We start from the raw sequence: 23,205 nt of genomic DNA on the forward strand, positions 1-23,205 counted from the left end.
TCTTCCAACAGCCCTGCTGTCTCCACCAAAATTTCTATGGACTAACACCACCTTATACAGCCTCCTAATCGCTGCCCTAAGCCTACAGTGATTAATCCCAACCTACTACCCCTACAAATTTTTATCCAACTGAACAGGAATTGACCAAATCTCATCCCCCCTCCTAGTACTATCCTGCTGACTACTCCCACTCATAATCATAGCAAGCCAAAACCACCTGCAACAAGAACCCCTACAACGCAAACGAATCTTTATCTCAACCTTAGTCGCAGTCCAGCCATTCATCCTACTAGCCTTTTCCACCACAGAACTAGCACTATTTTACATCTCATTTGAAGCAACCCTCATTCCCACCCTAATCTTAATCACCCGATGGGGGAACCAACCAGAACGCCTAAGCGCTGGCATCTACCTGCTATTCTACACGCCAGTAAGCTCTCTACCCCTGCTAATCACAATCATACACCTATACGTGAAAATTGGCACCCTGCACCTGCCAACCCTACAACTAACCCACCCAACCCTATCCACCTCATGGACAGGAATACTATCAGGTCTAGCACTGCTCATAGCATTCATAGTAAAAGCCCCACTATACGGCCTACACCTCTGACTGCCAAAAGCCCACGTAGAAGCACCCATCGCAGGCTCAATACTCCTCGCCGCCCTACTACTAAAGCTAGGAGGATACGGAATTATACGAGTCACTCTATTTATGGGCCCACTGTCCAACCTCCTGCACTACCCCTTCCTAACCCTGGCCCTATGAGGTGCCCTAATGACTAGCTCAATCTGCCTACGACAGACAGACCTAAAATCACTAATCGCTTATTCATCCGTTAGCCACATAGGCCTAGTTATCGCCGCAGGAATAATCCAAACCCACTGATCATTCTCAGGGGCAATGATCCTAATAATTTCCCATGGACTAACTTCCTCCATACTATTCTGCCTAGCCAACACAAACTATGAACGTACGCACAGCCAAATTCTACTACTCACACGAGGCCTACAACCTCTCCTACCACTCATAGCTACCTGATGATTGCTGGCCAATCTAACAAACATAGCCTTACCCCCAACAACAAACCTCATAGCAGAGCTAACCATTATAATCACCTTATTCAACTGATCTGCCTTCACGATCATCCTAACAGGAATCGCAACCCTACTAACCGCCTCCTACACCTTATTCATACTACTAATGACCCAACGAGGCTCAATCCCCTCCCACATCACATCTATGCAAAACTCAACCACGCGAGAACACCTGCTCATAACACTCCACATTATCCCAATATTCCTCCTAATCCTCAAACCCGAACTGATCTCCGGAATCCCCTCATGCAAGTATAGTTTAAACCAAACATTAGACTGTGATTCTAAGAATAGAAGTTCAAACCTTCTTACCTGCCGAGGGGAGGGTTTAACCAACAAGAGCTGCTAACTCTTACATCTGAGCCTAAAACCTCAGCCCCCTTACTTTTAAAGGATAACAGCAATCCACTGGTCTTAGGAACCACCCATCTTGGTGCAAATCCAAGTAAAAGTAGTGAACCCCACACTACTAATCAACTCCCTCACACTACTCACGCTGACAATCCTCCTAACCCCAATCATCCTGCCATTTCTATTTAAAAACTTTAAAAACACCCCACAAGCCACCACCCGCGCTGTTAAAACCGCATTCCTAATTAGCCTAGCCCCTACAACCGCATTCATCTACTCGGGAGTAGAATCTGTCACCTGCCACTGGGAGTGAAAATTCATTATAAACTTTAAAATCCCCCTGAGCCTAAAAATAGACCAATACTCAATAACATTTCTTCCAATCGCCCTATTTGTAACATGATCAATCCTACAATTCGCCATATGATACATGGCCTCAGAGCCATACGTAACAAAATTTTTCACCTACCTACTGACATTCCTAGTCGCCATACTCCTCCTAACAACCGCAAACAACATATTCCTCCTATTCGTAGGCTGGGAAGGAGTACGAATCATGTCCTTCCTTCTCATCGGCTGATGACAAGGCCGAGCAGATGCCAACACCGCCGCCCTACGAGCCGTAATCTACAACCGAATCGGAGACATCGGACTGATCCTGAGCATAGCATGACTAGCTTCAACATTCAACACCTGAGAGATCCAACAAGCCGTACACCCCCACCAAACCCCAATCCTCCCCCTCATAGGATTAATCCTCGCAGCCGCAGGAAAATCCGCCCAATTTGGACTCCACCCATGACTGCCCGCAGCAATAGAAGGCCCCACCCCAGTATCAGCCCTACTGCACTCCAGTACCATAGTAGTAGCCGGAATCTTCCTGCTCATCCGCATGCACCCCCTGCTAGCCACCAACCAGACAGCCCTAACTGCCTGCCTATGCCTAGGTGCTCTATCAACCCTATTCGCTGCCACATGCGCCCTAACCCAAAATGACATCAAAAAAATCATTGCTTTCTCAACATCCAGCCAACTAGGACTAATAATAGTCACTATCGGACTAAACCTCCCACAACTAGCCTTCCTACACATCTCAACCCATGCCTTCTTTAAAGCCATACTATTCCTATGCTCAGGGTCTATCATCCACAACCTAAACGGAGAACAAGATATCCGAAAGATAGGAGGCCTACAGAAAATACTCCCAGTCACTACTTCCTGCCTAACCATCGGAAACCTGGCGCTGATAGGAACCCCATTCCTAGCCGGATTCTACTCAAAAGACCTCATCATCGAAAGCTTAAACACATCATACCTAAATACTTGAGCCCTACTCCTAACCCTTATAGCCACAGCATTCACCGCAACCTACAGCATCCGCATAACCATCCTAGTCCAAGCTGGACAAACCCGAATCCCCCCAATAGTATCAATAAACGAAAACAACCCACTAATCACCGCCCCCCTAACCCGACTCGCCCTAGGCAGCATTACAGCAGGAATAATCATTACCTCTTTCATCACACCAACCAAAACCCCCCCAATAACCATACCCCTTATCACCAAAACCGCTGCCATCCTCATAACAATCCTAGGAATCATCCTAGCCCTAGAACTATCGAACATAACACACACCCTCACTCACCCCAAACCAAACCCCCTCATAAACTTCTCCTCTGCATTAGGGTACTTCAACCCCCTAGTACACCGATTCTTCTCCAAAAACCTACTAGAAAAGGGACAAAACATTGCCCTACACTTGATCGACCTCTCCTGACTCAAAAAAATAGGGCCAGAGGGCCTTGCTGAACTACAAGTAGCCGCAAGCAAAGCCGCAACCTCAATACACACAGGGCTAATTAAGGCCTACCTAGGATCCTTCGCCCTCTCCATCCTGGTAATAATCCTAATAACACACAGACTCACTAATGGCCCCTAACATCCGCAAATCCCATCCCCTACTAAAAATAATCAACAACTCCCTAATCGACCTACCTGCCCCCTCCAACATCTCTGCCTGATGAAACTTCGGCTCCCTTCTAGCCATCTGCTTAGCCACACAAATCCTAACAGGCCTGCTACTAGCCATACACTACACCGCAGACACTTCACTCGCCTTCTCCTCAGTAGCTCACACATGCCGAGACGTCCAGTACGGATGGCTCATCCGCAACCTCCACGCCAATGGTGCTTCGCTCTTCTTTATCTGCATCTACTTACACATCGGACGAGGCCTCTACTACGGCTCCTACCTATACAAAGAAACCTGAAACACAGGAGTAATCCTCCTACTCACCCTAATAGCAACTGCCTTCGTAGGGTATGTCCTACCATGAGGACAAATGTCATTCTGAGGGGCCACCGTAATCACCAACCTATTCTCAGCCATCCCGTACATTGGGCAAACTCTAGTAGAATGAGCCTGAGGAGGATTCTCAGTAGACAATCCAACCTTAACCCGATTCTTCGCCATCCACTTCCTACTGCCCTTCCTAATTGCAGGAATCACCCTAGTCCACCTAACCTTCCTACACGAATCAGGCTCAAATAACCCACTAGGAATCGTATCAGACTGCGACAAAATCCCATTCCACCCATACTTCTCCATTAAAGACAGCTTAGGGCTTACCCTAATAATCACCCCTCTAATAGAACTAGCCCTATTTTCACCGAACCTCCTGGTTCTTGGAATCCTAGTTGGGAGTGGTTGGCCACATGAGATGTACAGGATTTTTACCTGTGATTTAGTCTTGACAAGGCTATGTAATTGGTTTACTAACGTCTCATAAGAAAGAAGCATGAGCGGTTAATGCAGTTGGCTTGAAACCCATCCCCAGTGGTGCAAGTGCACTCTCTGAACTCACTGAAGTGCATCCCCAGTGGTGCCAGTGCACTCTCTGGACTCACTGGACTGCATCCCCAGTGGTGCCAGTGCACTCTCTGGACTCACTGCACTGCATCCCCAGTGGTGCCAGTGCACTCTCTGGACTCACTGCAGTGCATCCCCAGTGGTGCCAGTGCACTCTCTGGACTCACTGCACTGCATCCCCAGTGGTGCCAGTGCAGTCTCTGGACTCACTGCACGGCATCCCCAGTGGTGCCAGTGCACTCTCTGGACTCACTGCAGTGCATCCCCAGTGGTTACAGTGCAGTCTCTGGACTCACTGCAGTGCATCGCCAGTGGTGCCAGTGCACTCTCTGGACTCACTGAAGTGCATCCCCAGTGGTGTCAGTGCACTCACTGGACTGACTGCACTGAATCCCCAGTGGTGCCAGTGCGCTCTCCGGAGTCACAGCACTGCATCCCCAGTGGTGCCAGTGCACTCACTGGACTCACTGTACTGCATCACAGGTGGTGCCAGAGCACTCTCTGGACTCACTACAGTGAATCCCCGGTGGTGCCAGTGCACTCTCTGGACTCACTGCACAGCATCCCCAGTGGTGCCAGTGCACTCACTGGACTCACTGGACTGCATCCCCAGTGGTGCCAGTGCACTCTCTGGACTCACTGCACTGCATCCCCAGTGGTGTCAGTGCACTCTCTGGACTCACTGAAGTGCATCCCCAGTGGTGCCAGTGCACTCTCTGGACTCACTGCAGTGCATCCCCAGTGGTGCCAGTGCACTCTCTGGACTCACTGCAGTTCATCCCCAGTGGTGCCAGTGCACTCTCTGGACTCACTGCAGTGCATCCCCAGGGCAAAAGCGGGGATGTGAACATAAGACGAGAAGACCCTGTGGAACTTAAAAATCAACGACCACCGCGAATCCTCAATCAACCCCACTGGGGCCACTACCATCGCAGAGCCTGGTCGATATTTTTCGGTTGGGGCGACCTTGGAGGAGAACAAATCCTCCAAAAACAAGACCATACCTCTTTACCTAGAGCTACCCCTCAAAGTGCTAACAGTGACCAGACCCAATATAATTGATTAATGGACCAAGCTACCCCAGGGATAACAGCGCAATCCCCCTCAAGAGCCCATATCGACAGGGGGGTTTACGACCTCGATGTTGGATCAGGACATCCTAATGGTGCAGCCGCTATTAAGGGTTCGTTTGTTCAACGATTAACAGTCCTACGTGATCTGAGTTCAGACCGGAGCAATCCAGGTCGGTTTCTATCTATGACAGTACGACAGTTCTATCTCCCCAGTACGAAAGGACCGGGAAAGTGGGGCCAATACCACAAGCACGCCCCCCCCCTCTAAGCAGTGAAACCAACTAAACCGTGAAGAGGGCCTTCCCCCACCACTTTCAATCCTAGAAAAGGACCAGCTAGAGTGGCAGAGCCCGGCAAGTGCAGAAGGCTTAAGCCCTTTCCCCAGAAAGTATCCATGCGGTGGGTGTTTTGGGTGTGGCGTCGAATCCTTCGCCGTATTATGGGGTTGTTGGTTTGGCGTTAGCGTCTGTGGCGGGGTGCGGGTGGTTGCTGGGCCTTGGGGTTTCGTTCGTGGCTTTAGTGCTGTTTATGGTGTATTTGGGGGGTATGCTGGTGGTGTTTGTTTATTCAGTAGCTTTAGCAGCGGAGCCTTTCCCTGGGGCTTGGGGGGATTGACGGGTGATTGGATGTGCAGTAGCGTTTGTGGCAATTGTTTTTGGGGGGTTGGTGTTTGGGGGGTTTATGGGGGCTTGGAAGTTCGGGGTTTCTACTGTGAATAATGTTGGGGTGTTTGTTGTTCGGTCGGATTTTAGTGGAGTTTCCATGTTTTATTCACATGGGGCAGGGATGTTTTTAGTGGCGGGTTGGGGGCTGTTGTTGACTTTGTTTGTTGTATTGGAGCTTGTGCGGGGGTTGTCGCGGGGTGCTATTCGGGCGGTTTAGGGGTTAGGGTCAGAGAATAGTTTATTGAAAATGCCAGCTTTGGGAGCTGGAGATAAAGGTTTGAGTCCTTTTTTTCTGAGTTTGGGGTACTCTAAGAAGTGGTAAGTCTTCAATCTTTGGTTTACAAGACCAATGTTTTTATAAACTATTAGAGTATTTAGCAGTTGAGTATTTTGTTTTCTAGGGCGCTTGCGGCGGGGAGGAGAAATAGGAGGATAGTGAAGTAGGCGATTGAAGCGAGTTGGCCGATGATGATGAATGGGTGTTCGACGGGTTGGCTTCCTACTCATGTTAGGACGAGGAGGTCGGCGACTAGTACTCAGAATAGGAGCTGGGAGAGTGGTCGGAATGTTATTGCTCGTTGTTTTGATTTGTGCAGGAATGGGATTAGGAATAGGATCAGTACGGAGGCGGCCAGTGCTAATACGCCTCCTAGTTTATTTGGGATTGAACGTAGGATGGCGTAGGCGAATAGGAAGTATCATTCTGGCTTGATGTGTGGTGGGGTTACTAGTGGGTTTGCTGGGGTGAAGTTTTCTGGGTCTCCCAGGAGGTTAACCGCTCATGCTTCTTTCTTATGAGACGTTAGTAAACCAATTACATAGCCTTGTCAAGACTAAATCACAGGTAAAAATCCTGTACATCTCATGTGGCCAACCACTCCCAACTAGGATTCCAAGACGCCTCATCACCCATCATAGAAGAACTCGTTGAATTCCACGACCACGCCCTAATCGTTGCCCTAGCTATCTGCAGCCTAGTTCTCTACCTTTTAGCCCACATACTAACAGAAAAACTCTCGTCCAATGCTGTAGACGCCCAAGAAGTAGAGCTGATCTGGACAATCCTACCTGCTATCGTCCTGGTACTCCTCGCCCTCCCATCCCTACAAATCCTCTACATAATGGACGAAATCGACGAACCAGACCTCACCCTAAAAGCCATCGGCCACCAATGATACTGAAGCTACGAATACACAGACTTCAAAGACCTATCCTTCGACTCCTACATAGTGCCCACCCCAGACTTACCCAACGGCCACTTCCGACTGCTAGAAGTTGACCACCGCGTAGTTATCCCAATAGAATCCCCCATCCGCGTGATCATTACTGCAGGAGACGTACTCCACTCCTGAGCAGTCCCAACGCTCGGAGTTAAAACAGACGCAATCCCAGGCCGACTAAACCAAACTTCATTCATTACCACCCGGCCTGGGAATTTTACGGACAATGCTCAGAAATTTGCGGGGCTAATCACAGCTACATACCCATTGTAGTAGAATCAACCCCACTCCCACATTTCGAGGCCTGATCGTCCCTTCTATCATCATCCTAATCATTAAGAAGCTATGCAACAGCACTAGCCTTTTAAGCTAGCCAAAGAGGGACTTCCCCCTCCTTAATGATATGCCACAGCTTAACCCCGCACCATGATTTTCAATCATAATTATAACCTGATTAACCCTAGCACTCCTCATCCAACCAAAACTACTAGCCTTCACCACAACCAACCCCCCATCAAATAAGACCTCCCTCACTACCAAACCCACACCATGATCCTGACCATGAACCTAAGCTTCTGTGACCAATTTTCCAGCCCCAATCTATTTGGCATCCCCTTAATCCTACTATCCCTACTCTTCCCAGCCCTACTATTCCCGTCCCCAAACAACCGATGAATCAACAACCGCCTTTCTACTATCCAAACATGACTCCTTCACCTAATCACAAAACAACTAATAGTCCCACTCAACAAAAATGGCCACAAATGAGCCATAATATTTACATCCCTAATAATCATACTTCTTACAATCAACCTTCTAGGCCTCCTTCCATATACATTCACCCCAACCACCCAACTATCTATGAACATAGCCCTAGCCTTCCCACTATGGCTCGCCACACTACTAACAGGCCTACGAAACCAACCATCAGCCTCTTTAGCCCACCTATTACCCGAAGGTACCCCTACACCCCTAATCCCCACACTAATCCTGATCGAAACAACCAGCCTACTAATCCGCCCCCTAGCCCTCGGAGTCCGCCTTACAGCCAACCTTATAGCAGGACACTTACTCATCCAACTCGTCTCTACAGCCTCCATTGCATTAATACCCACCCTTCCTGCAGTATCCATCCTAACAATAATCATCCTACTACTCCTAACCATCCTAGAAGTAGCAGTAGCCATAATCCAGGCCTACGTCTTCGTGCTCCTTCTAAGCCTATACTTACAAGAAAACATCTAATGGCACACCAAGCACACTCATACCACATAGTTGACCCAAGCCCTTGACCAATCTTCGGGGCAGCCGCCGCCCTACTCACAACCTCAGGATTAATCATGTGATTCCACTACAACTCATCCATACTACTAACCCTAGGCCTCATCTCAATACTCCTAGTAATACTCCAATGATGACGAGACATTGTACGAGAAAGCACCTTCCAAGGCCATCACACTCCCACAGTCCAAAAAGGCCTACGATACGGCATAATCCTTTTCATCACATCCGAAGCATTCTTCTTCTTAGGGTTCTTCTGAGCGTTCTTCCACTCGAGCCTGGCCCCAACCCCAGAACTAGGAGGCCAATGACCCCCAACAGGAATTAAACCACTCAACCCGATAGAAGTCCCCCTACTAAACACAGCCATCCTACTAGCCTCAGGCGTTACCGTAACGTGAGCCCATCACAGCATCACAGAAGGAAACCGAAAACACGCCATCCACGCCCTAACCCTAACGATCCTCCTGGGATTCTACTTCACAGCCCTACAAGCAATAGAATACCACGAAGCCCCATTCTCAATCGCCGATAGCGTCTACGGATCTACCTTCTTCGTTGCCACTGGATTCCACGGACTCCACGTAATCATCGGATCCTCCTTCCTGACCGTCTGCCTCTTCCGACTGATCAAGTTCCACTTTACATCAGACCACCACTTCGGATTCGAGGCAGCAGCCTGATACTGACACTTCGTAGACATCATCTGACTATTCCTCTACATAACCATCTACTGATGAGGATCTTGCTCTTCTAGTATATTAATTACAATTGACTTCCAATCTCTAGAATCTGGTATAAACCCAGAGGAGAGCAATGAACGCACTCATGTTCATATTCGCCCTATCATCAATCCTAAGCGCCGCCCTAACCGCATTAAACTTCTGACTCGCCCAAATAAACCCCGACTCAGAGAAACTCTCACCGTACGAATGTGGATTTGACCCACTTGGATCTGCTCGATTACCATTCTCAGTCCGATTCTTCCTCAGTAGCCATCCTGTTCGTCCTATTCGACCTAGAAATCGCCCTCCTACTCCCCCTGCCATGAGCCGTCCAACTCCAATCCCCCCTAATGACCCTCACCTGAACTGTAGTGATCCTCCTTCTCCTAACACTCGGACTGGCCTACGAGTGAATTCAAGGGGGCCTAGAATGAGCAGAATAACAGAAAGTTAGTCTAACCAAAAAGATAGCTGGTTTCGACCCAGCAGATTACAGCCAACCCTGTAACTTTCTTATGTCGCCCCTACATTTAAGCTTCTACTCAGCCTTCATTTTCAGCGGACTAGGACTAGCCTTCCACCGAACCCACCTAGTATCCGCCCTACTATGCCTTGAAAGCATAATATTATCGATATTCGTAGGCCTATCAATATGATCCATCGAAAACCAAGTCTCCTCATTCACCATGGTACCAATTCTCATGCTAACCTTCTCAGCGTGTGAGGCGGGCACAGGCCTGGCCATCCTAGTAGCCTCCACCCGCACACATGGCTCCGACCATCTACACAACCTAAACCTCCTGCAATGCTAAAAATCATCCTACCCACAATCATACTTCTTCCAACAGCCCTGCTGTCTCCACCAAAATTTCTATGGACTAACACCACCTTATACAGCCTCCTAATCGCTGCCCTAAGCCTACAGTGATTAATCCCAACCTACTACCCCTACAAATTTTTATCCAACTGAACAGGAATTGACCAAATCTCATCCCCCCTCCTAGTACTATCCTGCTGACTACTCCCACTCATAATCATAGCAAGCCAAAACCACCTGCAACAAGAACCCCTACAACGCAAACGAATCTTTATCTCAACCTTAGTCGCAGTCCAGCCATTCATCCTACTAGCCTTTTCCACCACAGAACTAGCACTATTTTACATCTCATTTGAAGCAACCCTCATTCCCACCCTAATCTTAATCACCCGATGGGGGAACCAACCAGAACGCCTAAGCGCTGGCATCTACCTGCTATTCTACACGCCAGTAAGCTCTCTACCCCTGCTAATCACAATCATACACCTATACGTGAAAATTGGCACCCTGCACCTGCCAACCCTACAACTAACCCACCCAACCCTATCCACCTCATGGACAGGAATACTATCAGGTCTAGCACTGCTCATAGCATTCATAGTAAAAGCCCCACTATACGGCCTACACCTCTGACTGCCAAAAGCCCACGTAGAAGCACCCATCGCAGGCTCAATACTCCTCGCCGCCCTACTACTAAAGCTAGGAGGATACGGAATTATACGAGTCACTCTATTTATGGGCCCACTGTCCAACCTCCTGCACTACCCCTTCCTAACCCTGGCCCTATGAGGCGCCCTAATGACTAGCTCAATCTGCCTACGACAGACAGACCTAAAATCACTAATCGCTTATTCATCCGTTAGCCACATAGGCCTAGTTATCGCCGCAGGAATAATCCAAACCCACTGATCATTCTCAGGGGCAATGATCCTAATAATTTCCCATGGACTAACTTCCTCCATACTATTCTGCCTAGCCAACACAAACTATGAACGTACGCACAGCCGAATTCTACTACTCACACGAGGCCTACAACCTCTCCTACCACTCATAGCTACCTGATGATTGCTGGCCAATCTAACAAACATAGCCTTACCCCCAACAACAAACCTCATAGCAGAGCTAACCATTATAATCACCTTATTCAACTGATCTGCCTTCACGATCATCCTAACAGGAATCGCAACCCTACTAACCGCCTCCTACACCTTATTCATACTACTAATGACCCAACGAGGCTCAATCCCCTCCCACATCACATCTATGCAAAACTCAACCACGCGAGAACACCTGCTCATAACACTCCACATTATCCCAATATTCCTCCTAATCCTCAAACCCGAACTGATCTCCGGAATCCCCTCATGCAAGTATAGTTTAAACCAAACATTAGACTGTGATTCTAAGAATAGAAGTTCAAACCTTCTTACCTGCCGAGGGGAGGGTTTAACCAACAAGAGCTGCTAACTCTTACATCTGAGCCTAAAACCTCAGCCCCCTTACTTTTAAAGGATAACAGCAATCCACTGGTCTTAGGAACCACCCATCTTGGTGCAAATCCAAGTAAAAGTAGTGAACCCCACACTACTAATCAACTCCCTCACACTACTCACGCTGACAATCCTCCTAACCCCAATCATCCTGCCATTTCTATTTAAAAACTTTAAAAACACCCCACAAGCCACCACCCGCGCTGTTAAAACCGCATTCCTAATTAGCCTAGCCCCTACAACCGCATTCATCTACTCGGGAGTAGAATCTGTCACCTGCCACTGGGAGTGAAAATTCATTATAAACTTTAAAATCCCCCTGAGCCTAAAAATAGACCAATACTCAATAACATTTCTTCCAATCGCCCTATTTGTAACATGATCAATCCTACAATTCGCCATATGATACATGGCCTCAGAGCCATACGTAACAAAATTTTTCACCTACCTACTGACATTCCTAGTCGCCATACTCCTCCTAACAACCGCAAACAACATATTCCTCCTATTCGTAGGCTGGGAAGGAGTACGAATCATGTCCTTCCTTCTCATCGGCTGATGACAAGGCCGAGCAGATGCCAACACCGCCGCCCTACGAGCCGTAATCTACAACCGAATCGGAGACATCGGACTGATCCTGAGCATAGCATGACTAGCTTCAACATTCAACACCTGAGAGATCCAACAAGCCGTACACCCCCACCAAACCCCAATCCTCCCCCTCATAGGATTAATCCTCGCAGCCGCAGGAAAATCCGCCCAATTTGGACTCCACCCATGACTGCCCGCAGCAATAGAAGGCCCCACCCCAGTATCAGCCCTACTGCACTCCAGTACCATAGTAGTAGCCGGAATCTTCCTGCTCATCCGCATGCACCCCCTGCTAGCCACCAACCAGACAGCCCTAACTGCCTGCCTATGCCTAGGTGCTCTATCAACCCTATTCGCTGCCACATGCGCCCTAACCCAAAATGACATCAAAAAAATCATTGCTTTCTCAACATCCAGCCAACTAGGACTAATAATAGTCACTATCGGACTAAACCTCCCACAACTAGCCTTCCTACACATCTCAACCCATGCCTTCTTTAAAGCCATACTATTCCTATGCTCAGGGTCTATCATCCACAACCTAAACGGAGAACAAGATATCCGAAAGATAGGAGGCCTACAGAAAATACTCCCAGTCACTACTTCCTGCCTAACCATCGGAAACCTGGCGCTGATAGGAACCCCATTCCTAGCCGGATTCTACTCAAAAGACCTCATCATCGAAAGCTTAAACACATCATACCTAAATACTTGAGCCCTACTCCTAACCCTTATAGCCACAGCATTCACCGCAACCTACAGCATCCGCATAACCATCCTAGTCCAAGCTGGACAAACCCGAATCCCCCCAATAGTATCAATAAACGAAAACAACCCACTAATCACCGCCCCCCTAACCCGACTCGCCCTAGGCAGCATTACAGCAGGAATAATCATTACCTCTTTCATCACACCAACCAAAACCCCCCCAATAACCATACCCCTTATCACCAAAACCGCTGCCACCCTCATAACAATCCTAGGAATCATCCTAGGCCCCTCATGTACAGGGCCACACCCCTCTAACGGCGCAAGCTTACATAGAAACATTATTAACAGACCTAGACAGATACAAAAACCCCTACAAGACCACGTATTAACTAACCCTGTTAACCCGACTCAGGAGCGCCTATAAGAGCGATTAAAATCTGTGAAAGGAACTCGGCAAATTAATAAGGCCCGACTGTTTACCAAAAACATAGCCTTCAGCAAATTAAACAAGTATTGAAGGTGATGCCTGCCCGGTGACTTAGGTTTAACGGCCGCGGTATCCTAACCGTGCAAAGGTAGCGCAATCAATTGTCCCATAAATCGAGACTTGTATGAATGGCTAAACGAGGTCTTAACTGTCTCTCACAGATAATCAGTGAAATTGATCTCCCCGTGCAAAAGCGGGGATGTGAACATAAGACGAGAAGACCCTGTGGAACTTAAAAATCAACGACCACCGCGAATCCTCAATCAACCCCACTGGGGCCACTACCATCGCAGAGCCTGGTCGATATTTTTCGGTTGGGGCGACCTTGGAGGAGAACAAATCCTCCAAAAACAAGACCATACCTCTTTACCTAGAGCTACCCCTCAAAGTGCTAACAGTGACCAGACCCAATATAATTGATTAATGGACCAAGCTACCCCAGGGATAACAGCGCAATCCCCCTCAAGAGCCCATATCGACAGGGGGGTTTACGACCTCGATGTTGGATCAGGACATCCTAATGGTGCAGCCGCTATTAAGGGTTCGTTTGTTCAACGATTAACAGTCCTACGTGATCTGAGTTCAGACCGGAGCAATCCAGGTCGGTTTCTATCTATGACACACTCTCCCCAGTACGAAAGGACCGGGAAAGTGGGGCCAATACCACAAGCACGCCCCCCCCCCCGCTCTAAGCAGTGAAACCAACTAAACCGTGAAGAGGGCCTTCCCCCACCACTTTCAATCCTAGAAAAGGACCAGCTAGAGTGGCAGAGCCCGGCAAGTGCAGAAGGCTTAAGCCCTTTCCCCAGAGGTTCAAATCCTCTCCCTAGCTTCACCCATGATTCAAATAACAACACTAAGCTGCCTCATTATATCCCTCCTATACATCATCCCAATCCTGATTGCCGTAGCCTTCCTAACCCTAGTAGAACGGAAAATCCTAAGCTACATACAATCCCGCAAAGGCCCTAACGTTGTCGGGCCTTTTGGCCTACTTCAACCATTTGCGGACGGACTGAAACTATTTACCAAAGAGCCCATCCGACCCTCTACCTCTTCCCCACTTCTATTCATTCTGATACCAATACTAGCCCTTGTCCTAGCCCTCACCACTTGAGCACCACTACCACTCCCATTTCCCCTAGCAGATCTAAACCTCGGAGTTCTCTTCCTAATAGCCATGTCAAGCCTAGCCGTCTACTCAGTCCTATGATCAGGCTGAGCCTCGAACTCAAAATACACACTAATCGGAGCCCTACGGGCAGTAGCACAGACCATTTCATACGAAGTGACACTGGCCATAATCCTGCTATCAATAATCATACTAAGCGGAAGCTACACACTCAGCTCCTTTGCCATCGCACAGGAGCCTCTATACTTCATTTTCTCCTCATGACCCCTAGCAATAATATGATACGTATCCACCCTAGCAGAGACAAACCGAGCTCCTTTTGACCTCACAGAGGGTGAATCTGAGCTAGTCTCAGGGTTTAACGTTGAATACGCCGCAGGACCCTTCGCCTTATTCTTCCTAGCTGAATATGCGAACATTATGCTAATAAATACACTTACAGCCATCATATTCCTAAACCCAAGCGCCCTAGGGCCACCCACAGAACTATTCCCCGTCATCCTAGCCACAAAAGTCCTCCTACTATCTTCTGGTTTCTTATGGGTCCGAGCTTCATACCCACGATTCCGATATGACCAACTAATGCACCTACTATGAAAAAACTTCCTACCCCTCACACTAGCTCTGTGCCTCTGACACATCAGCATACCTATCTGCTATGCAGGCCTACCTCCTTACATAAGGAAATGTGCCTGAACTACAAAGGGTCACTATGATAAAGTGAACATAGAGGTATAACAGCCCTCTCATTTCCTGTTGACCTTAGAAAAGTAGGAATTGAACCCACACAAGAGAAATCAAAATTCTCCATACTTCCCTTATATTATTTTCTAGTAGAGTCAGCTAATCAAGCTATCGGGCCCATACCCCGAAAATGATGGTTTAACCCCCTCCTCTACTAATGAACCCTTACGCGACCCCAATCATAACCTTCAGCCTCATCTTGGGCACCACCATCACAATTTCCAGCAACCACTGAGTTCTGGCCTGGACAGGACTGGAGATCAACGCACTAGCCATCATTCCCCTAATTGCCAAATCCCACCACCCACGAGCAGTAGAAGCCACAACGAAATACTTCCTAACCCAAGCAGCTGCTTCCGCCCTGGTCCTATTCTCTAGCATAACCAATGCCTGAGTCACCGGCCAATGAGACATCACACAAATAAACCACCCAACCTCCTGTCTACTACTGACAGCAGCAATCGCTATTAAACTGGGCCTAGTGCCATTTCACTTCTGATTCCCAGAAGTACTACAAGGATCGCCACAAATAACAGCCCTGCTACTCTCGACCCTCATAAAATTCCCCCCACTAACCCTGCTCCTACTAACATCCAAATCCCTCGACCCAGCTCTACTCACCGCCATGGCCCTAGCCTCAACAGCACTAGGAGGCTGAATAGGACTGAACCAAACACAAACACGCAAAATCCTAGCCTTCTCGTCCATCTCCCACTTAGGCTGAATCGCCATCATCCTAGTTTACAGCCCCAAATTGGCCTTACTTACCTTCTACCTATACACAATCATAACATCAGCCGTATTCCTAGCCCTTAACAAAATCAAAGCCCTTAACCTATCCATGATCACAACCTCATGAACAAAAACCCCAGTGCTAAACGCCACCCTAATACTAGTACTTTTATCCCTAGCAGGCCTCCCCCCATTAACAGGCTTTATACCAAAGTGACTTATCATCCAAGAACTAACTAAACAGGAAATAACACCAGCAGCCATGGCAATTGCCATGCTATCACTGCTCAGCCTCTTCTTCTGAACTGCATCCCAGTGGTGCCAGTGCACTCTCTGGACTCACTGCACTGCATCCCCAGTGCTGCCAGTGCACTCTCTGGACTCACTGCACTGCATCACCAGTGGTGCCACTGCACTCTCTGGACTCACTGCACTGCTTCCCCAGTGGTGCCAGTGCACTCTCTGGACTCACTGCACTGCATCCCCAGTGGTGCCAGTGCACTCACTGGACTCACTGCAGTGCATCCCCAGTGGTGCCAGTGCACTCTCTGGACTCACTGCACTGCATCCCCAGTGGTGCCAGTGCACTCTCTGGACTCACTGCACTGCATCCCCAGTGCTGCCAGTGCACTCTCTGGACTCACTGCACTGCATCCCCAGTAGAGCTAGTGCACTCTGTGGACTCACTGCAGTGCATCCTCAGTGGTGCCAGTGCACTCTCTGGACTCACTGCACTGCATCCCCAGTGGTGCCAGTGCACTCACTGGACTCACTGAAGTGCATCCCCAGTGGTGCCAGTGCACTCTCTGGACTCACTGAAGTGCATTCTCAGTGGTGCCAGTGCACTCTCTGGACTCACTTCAGTGCATCCCCAGTGGTGCCAGTACACTCTCTGGACTCACTGCAGTGCATCCCCAGTGGTGCCAGTGCACTCTCTGGACTCACTGCAGTGCATCCCCAGTGGAGCCAGTGTACTCTCTGGACTCACTGCAGTGCATCCGCAGTGGTGCCATTGCACTCTCTGGACTCACTGCACTGCATCTCCAGTGGTGCCAGTGCACTCTCTGGACTCACTGCACTGCATACCCAGTGCTGCCAGTGCACTCTCTTGAGTCACTGCACTGCATCCCCTGTGGTGCAAGAGCACTCTCTGGACTCACAGCAGTGCATCCCCAGTGGTGCCAGTGCACTCTGTGGACTCACTGAAGTGCATCCCCATTGGTGCCAGTGCACTCTCTGGACTCACTGCACTGCATCCCCAGTGGTGCCAGTGCACTCTCTGGACTCACTGCACTGCATCCCCAGTGGTGCAAGTGCACTCTCTGGACTCACTGCAGTGCATCCCAAGTGGTGCCAATGCACTCTCTGGACTCACTGCAGTGCATCCCCAGTGGTGCCAGTACACTCACTGGACTCACTGCACTGCATCCCCAGTGGTGCCAGTGCAGTCTCTGCACTCACTGAAGTGCATCCCCAGTGGTGCCAGTGCACTCTCTGGACTCACTGCACTGCATCCCCAGTGGTGCCAGTGCACTCTCTGGACTCACTGCACTGCATCCCCAGTGGTGCCAGTGCACTCTCTGGACTCACTGCACTGCATCTCCAATGGTGCCAGTGCACTCTCTGGACTCACTGCACTGCATCCCCAGTGGTGCCAATGCACTCTCTGGACTCACTGCTGTGCATCCCCAGTGGTGCCAGTGCACTCTCTGGACTCACTGTACTGCATCCCCAGTGGTGCCAGTGCACTCTCTGGACTCACTGCACTGCATCCCCAGTGGTGCCAGTGCACTCTGTGGACTCACTGCTGTGCATCCCCATTGGTGCCAGTGCACTCTCTGGACTCACTGCACTGCATCCCCAGTGGTGTCAGTGCACTCTCTGGACTCACTGCACTGCATCCCCAGTGGTGCAAGTGCACTCTCTGGACTCACTGCAGTGCATCCCAAGTGGTGCCAATGCACTCTCTGGACTCACTGCAGTGCATCCCCAGTGGTGCCAGTACACTCACTGGACTCACTGCACTGCATCCCCAGTGGTGCCAGTGCAGTCTCTGCACTCACTGAAGTGCATCTCCAGTGGTGCCAGTGAACTCTCTGGACTCACTGCAGTGCATCCCCAGTGGTGCCAGTGCACTCTCTGGACTCACTGCACTGCATCCCCAGTGGTGCCAGTGCACTCTCTGGACTCACTGCACTGCATCCCCAGTGGTGCCAGTGCACTCTCTGGACTCACTGCACTGCATCCCCAGTGGTGCCAATGCACTCTCTGGACTCACTGCTGTGCATCCCCAGTGGTGCCAGTGCACTCTCTGGACTCACTGTACTGCATCCCCAGTGGTGCCAGTGTACTCTCTGGGCTCCCTGCAATGCATCCCCATTGGTGCCAGGGAACTCTCTGGACTCACTGCACTGCATCCCCAGTGGTACCAGTGCACTCTCTGGACTTGCTGCACTGCATCCCCAGTGGTGCCAGTGCACTCTCTGGACTCACTGCACTGCATCCCCAGTGTTGCCAGAGCACTCTCTGGACTCACTGCACTGCATCCCCAGTGGAGCCCGTGCACTCTCTGGACTCACAGCACTGCATCCCCAGTGATGCCAGTGCACTCTCTGGACTCACTGCAGTGCATCCCCAGTGGTGCCAGTGCACTCTTTGGACTCACTGAAGTGCATTCTCAGTGGTGCAAGTGCACTCTCTGGACTCACTGAACTGCATCCCCAGTGGTGCCAGTGCGCTCTCTGGACTCACTGAAGTGCATCCCCAGTGGTGCCAGTACACTCTCTGGACTCACTGAAGGGCATTCTCAGTGGTGCCAGTGCACTCTCTGGACTCACTGCAGTGCATCCCCAGTGGTGCCAGTGCACTCTCTGGACTCACCGCACCGCATCCCCAGTGGTGCCAGTGCACTCTCTGGAGTAACTGCAGTGCATCACCAGTGGTGCCAGTGCACTCTCTGGACTCACTGCACTGCATCCCCAGTGGTGCCAGAGCACTCTCTGGACTCACTGCACTGCATCCCCAGTGGTGCCAGTGCACTCTCTGGACTCACTGCACTGCATCCCCAGTGGTGCCAGAGCACTCTCTGGACTCACTGCACTGCATCCCCAGTGGAGCCAGTGCGATCTCTGGACTCACTGCACTGCATCCACAGTGGTGCCAGTGCACTCTGTGGACTCACTGCAGTGCATCCCCAGTGGAGCCCGTGCACTCTGTGGACTCACTGCAGTGATCCCCAGTGGTGCCAGTGCACTCTCTGGACTCACTGAAGGGCATCCCCAGTGGTGCCAGTACACTCACTGGACTGACTGCACTGCAACCCCAGTGGTGCTAGTGCACTCTCTGGACCCACTGCACTGCATCCCCAGTGGTGCCAGAGCACTCTCTGGACTCACTGCAGTGCATCCCCAGTGGTGCCAGTGCACTCTCTGGACTCACTGTACTGCATCCCCAGTGGTGCCAGTGCACTCTCTGGACTCACTGCTGTGCATCCCCATTGGTGCCAGTGCACTCTCTGGACTCACTGCACTGCATCCCCAGTGGTGCCAGTGCACTCTGTGGACTCACTGCAGTGCATCCCCAGTGGTGCCAGTGCACTCTCTGGACTCACTGCAGTGCATCCCAATTGGTGCCAATGCACTCTCTGGACTCACTGCAGTGCATCCCCAGTGGTGCCAGTACACTCACTGGACTCACTGCAGTGCATCCCCAGTGGTGCCAGTGCACTCTCTGGACTCACTGATGTGCATCCCCAGTGGTGCCTGTGCACTCTCTGGAGTAACTGTAGTGCATCCCCAGCGGTGCCAAAGCACTCTCTGGACTCCCAGCACCGCATCCCCAGTGGTGCCAGTGCACTCTCTGGGCTCACTGCAGTGCATCCCCAGTGGTGCCAGTGCACTCTCTGGAGTCACTGCACTGCATCCCCAGTGGTGCCAGTGCACTCTCTGGACCTCCGGCACCGCATCCCCAGTGGAGCCAGTGCACTCTCTGGACTCGCGGCACTGCATCCCCAGTGGTTCCAGTGCACTCTCTCGAGTCACTGCACTACATCCCCAGTTGTGCCAGTGCACTCACTGGACTCACTGTACTGCATCATCAGTGGTGCCAGTGCACTCTCTGGACTCACTGCACTGCATCCCCAGTGGTGCCAGTGCACTCTCTGGACTCACTGCACTGCATCCCCAGTGGTGCCAGTGCTATCCCTGGACTCACTGTAGTGCATCCCCAGTGGTGCCAGTGCACTCTCTGGACTCACTGCAGTGCATCCCCAGTGGTGCCAGTGCACTCTCTGGACTCACTGAAGTGCATTCTCAGTGGTGCCAGTGCACTCTCTGGACTCACTGCAGTGCATCCCCAGTGGTGCCAGTGAACTCACTGGACTCACTGCACTGCATCCCCAGTGGTGCCAGTGCACTCTCTGGACTCACTGCAGGGCATCCCCAGTGGTGCCAGAGCACTCTCTGGACTCACTGCACTGCATCATCAGTGGTGCCAGTGCTATCCCTGGACTCACTGTAGTGCATCCCCAGTGGTGCCAGTGCACTCTCTGGACTCACTGCAGGGCATCCCCGGTGGAGCCAGTGCACTCTCAGGACTCACTGCAGTGCATCCCCAGTGGTGACATGGCACTCTCTGGCGTCACTGCACTGCATCCCCCGTGGTGCAAGTGCACTCTCTGGACTCACTGGAGTGCATCACCTGTGGTGCCAGTGCACTCTCTGGACTCACTGCACTGCATCCCCAGTGCTGCCAGTGCACTCTCTGGACTCACTGCACTTCATCACCTGTGGTGCCAGTGCACTCTCTGGACTCACTGCACCGCATCCGCAGTGGTGCCAGTGCACTCTCTAGAGTCACTGTGCTGCATCCCCAGTTGTGCCAGTGCACTCTCTGGACTCACTGCACTGCATCCCCAGTGGTGCCAGTGCACTCTCTGGAGTCACTGCAGTGCATCCCCAGTGGTGCCAGTGCACTCTCTGGACTCGCGTCACTGCATCCCCAGTGGTGCCAGTGCACTCTCTGGACTCACTGAAGTGCATCCCCAGTGGTGCCAGTGCACTCTCTGGACTCACTGCAGTGCATCCCCAGTGGTGCTAGTGCACTCTGGACTCACTGCAGTGCATCCCCAGTAGTGCCAGTGCACTCTCTGGACTCACTGCACTGCATCCCCAGTGGTGCCAGTGCACTCTCTGGACTCACTGTACTGCATCCCCAGTGGTGCCAGTGCACTCTCTGGACTCACCGCACTGCACCCTGAGTGGTGCCAGTGCACTCTCTGGACTCACAGAAGGGCATTCTCAGTGGTGCCAGTGCACTCTCTGGACGCACTGCAGTGCATCCCCAGTGGTGCCAGTACACTCACTGGACTGACTGCACTGCATCCCCAGTGGTGCCAGTGCACTCTCTGGACTCACCGCACCGCATCCCCAGTGGTGCCAGTGCACTCTCTGGAGTAACTGCAGTGCATCACCAGTGGTGCCAGTGCACTCTCTGGACTCACTGCACTGCATCCCCATTGGTGCCAGTGCACTCTCTGGACTCACTGCACTGCATCCCCAGTGGTGCCAGAGCACTCTCTGGACTCACTGCAGTGCATCCCCAGTGGTGCCAGTGCACTCTCTGGACTCACTGCACTGCATCCCCAGTGGTGCCAGTGCACTCTCTGGACTCACTGCACTGCATCCCCAGTGGTGCCAGTGCACTCTCTGGACTCCCGGCACCGCATCCCCAGTGGTGCCAGTGCACTCTCTGTGCTCACTGCAGTGCATCCCCAGTGGTGCCAGTGCACTCTCTTGACTCACTGCACTGCATCCCCAGTGGTGCCAGTGCACTCACTGGACTCACTGCACTGCATCCCCAGTGGTGCCAGTGCACTCTCTGGACTCACTGCACTGCATCCCAAGTGGTGCCAGTGCACTCTCTGGACTCACTGCACTGCATCACCTGTGGTGCCAGTGCACTCTCTGGACTCACTGCACTGCATCATCAGTGTTGCCAGTGCACTCTCTGGAGTGACTGCACTGCATCACCTGTGGTGCCAGTGCACTCTCTGGACTCACTGCACTGCATCATCAGTGGTGCCAGTGCACTCTCTGGAGTGACTGCAGTGCATCCCAAGTGGTGCCAGTGCACTCTCTGGACTCACTGCACTACATCCCCAGTGGTGCCAGTGCGCTCACTGGACTCACTGTACTGCATCATCAGTGGTGCCAGTGCACTCTCTGGAGTGACTGCAGTGCATCCCCAGTGGTGCCAGTGCACTCTCTGGACTCACTGCACTGCATCCCCAGTGGTGCCAATGCACTCTCTGGACTCACTGCACTGCATCCCCAGTGGTGCCAGTGCACTCACTGGACTCACTGCACTGCATCCCCAGTGGTGCCAGTGCACTCTCTGGACTCACTGCACTGCATCCCCAGTGGTGCCAGTGCACTCTCTCGAGTCACTGCACTACATCCCCAGTGGTGCCAGTGCACTCACTGGACTCACTGTACTGCATTCCCAGTGGTGCTAGTGCACTCTCTGGACTCACTTCAGTGCATCCCCAGTGGTGCCAGAGCACTCTCTGGACTCACTGCACTGCATCCCCAGTGGTGCCAGTGCACTCTCTGGACTCACTGCACTGCATCCCCAGTATTGCCAGTGCAATCTCTGGACTCACTGCAGTGCATCCCCAGTGGTGCCAGTGCAATCTCTGGACTCACTGCACTGCATCCCCAGTGGTGCCACTGCACTCTCTGGACTCACTGCACTGCATGTCCAGTGGTGCCAGTGCACTCTCTGCACTCACTGCACTGCATCCCCAGTGGTGCCAGTGCACTCACTGGACTCACTGCAGTGCATACCCTCTGGTGCCAGTGCACTCTCTGGACTCACTGCACTGCATCCCCAGTGGTGTCAGTGCACTCTCTGGACTCACTGCAGTGCATCCCCAGTGGTGCCAGTGCACTCTGTGGACTCACTGCAGTGCATCCCCAGTGGTGCCAGTGCACTCTCTGGACTCACTGAAGTGCATCCCCAGTGGTGCCAGAGCACTCTCTGGACTCACTGCACTGCATCCCCAGTGGAGCCAGTGCGATCTCTGGACTCACTGCACTGCATCCCCAGTGGTGCCAGTGCACTCTGTGGACTCACTGCAGTGCATCCCCAGTGGAGCCCGTGCACTCTGTGGACTCACTGCAGTGCATCCCCAGTGGTGCCAGTGCACTCTCTGGACTCA

General features: G+C 51.5%; 2 long non-coding RNA genes across 6 annotated transcripts in view; one reads left to right on the plus strand and one right to left on the minus strand.

Annotated features, from left to right (window-relative positions):
• Nucleotides 1–2,040: 2,040 nt before the first annotated feature.
• Nucleotides 2,041–23,205, minus strand: part of LOC308187508 — a 233,129-nt gene continuing 211,964 nt past the window's right edge. The window contains exon 3 of the long non-coding RNA XR_013944747.1: nt 2,041–4,124. This is a non-coding gene — a long non-coding RNA (uncharacterized lncRNA). The remainder of the gene's footprint in view (nt 4,125–23,205) is intronic.
• Nucleotides 6,245–23,205, plus strand: part of LOC308187505 — a 207,379-nt gene continuing 190,418 nt past the window's right edge. For 2 of the 5 annotated variants that reach the window (XR_013944742.1, XR_013944743.1), the window contains exon 1: nt 6,256–6,826. This is a non-coding gene — a long non-coding RNA (uncharacterized lncRNA). Of the gene's footprint in view, nt 6,827–23,205 lie in introns of all 5 variants that reach the window. The other 3 variants (XR_013944739.1, XR_013944740.1, XR_013944741.1) reach the window with 3 other exon arrangements.

Source organism: Anser brachyrhynchus, assembly GCF_964034855.1.
Source record: "Anser brachyrhynchus genome assembly, chromosome: 1".
Taxonomy (NCBI): Eukaryota; Metazoa; Chordata; class Aves; order Anseriformes; family Anatidae; genus Anser; species Anser brachyrhynchus.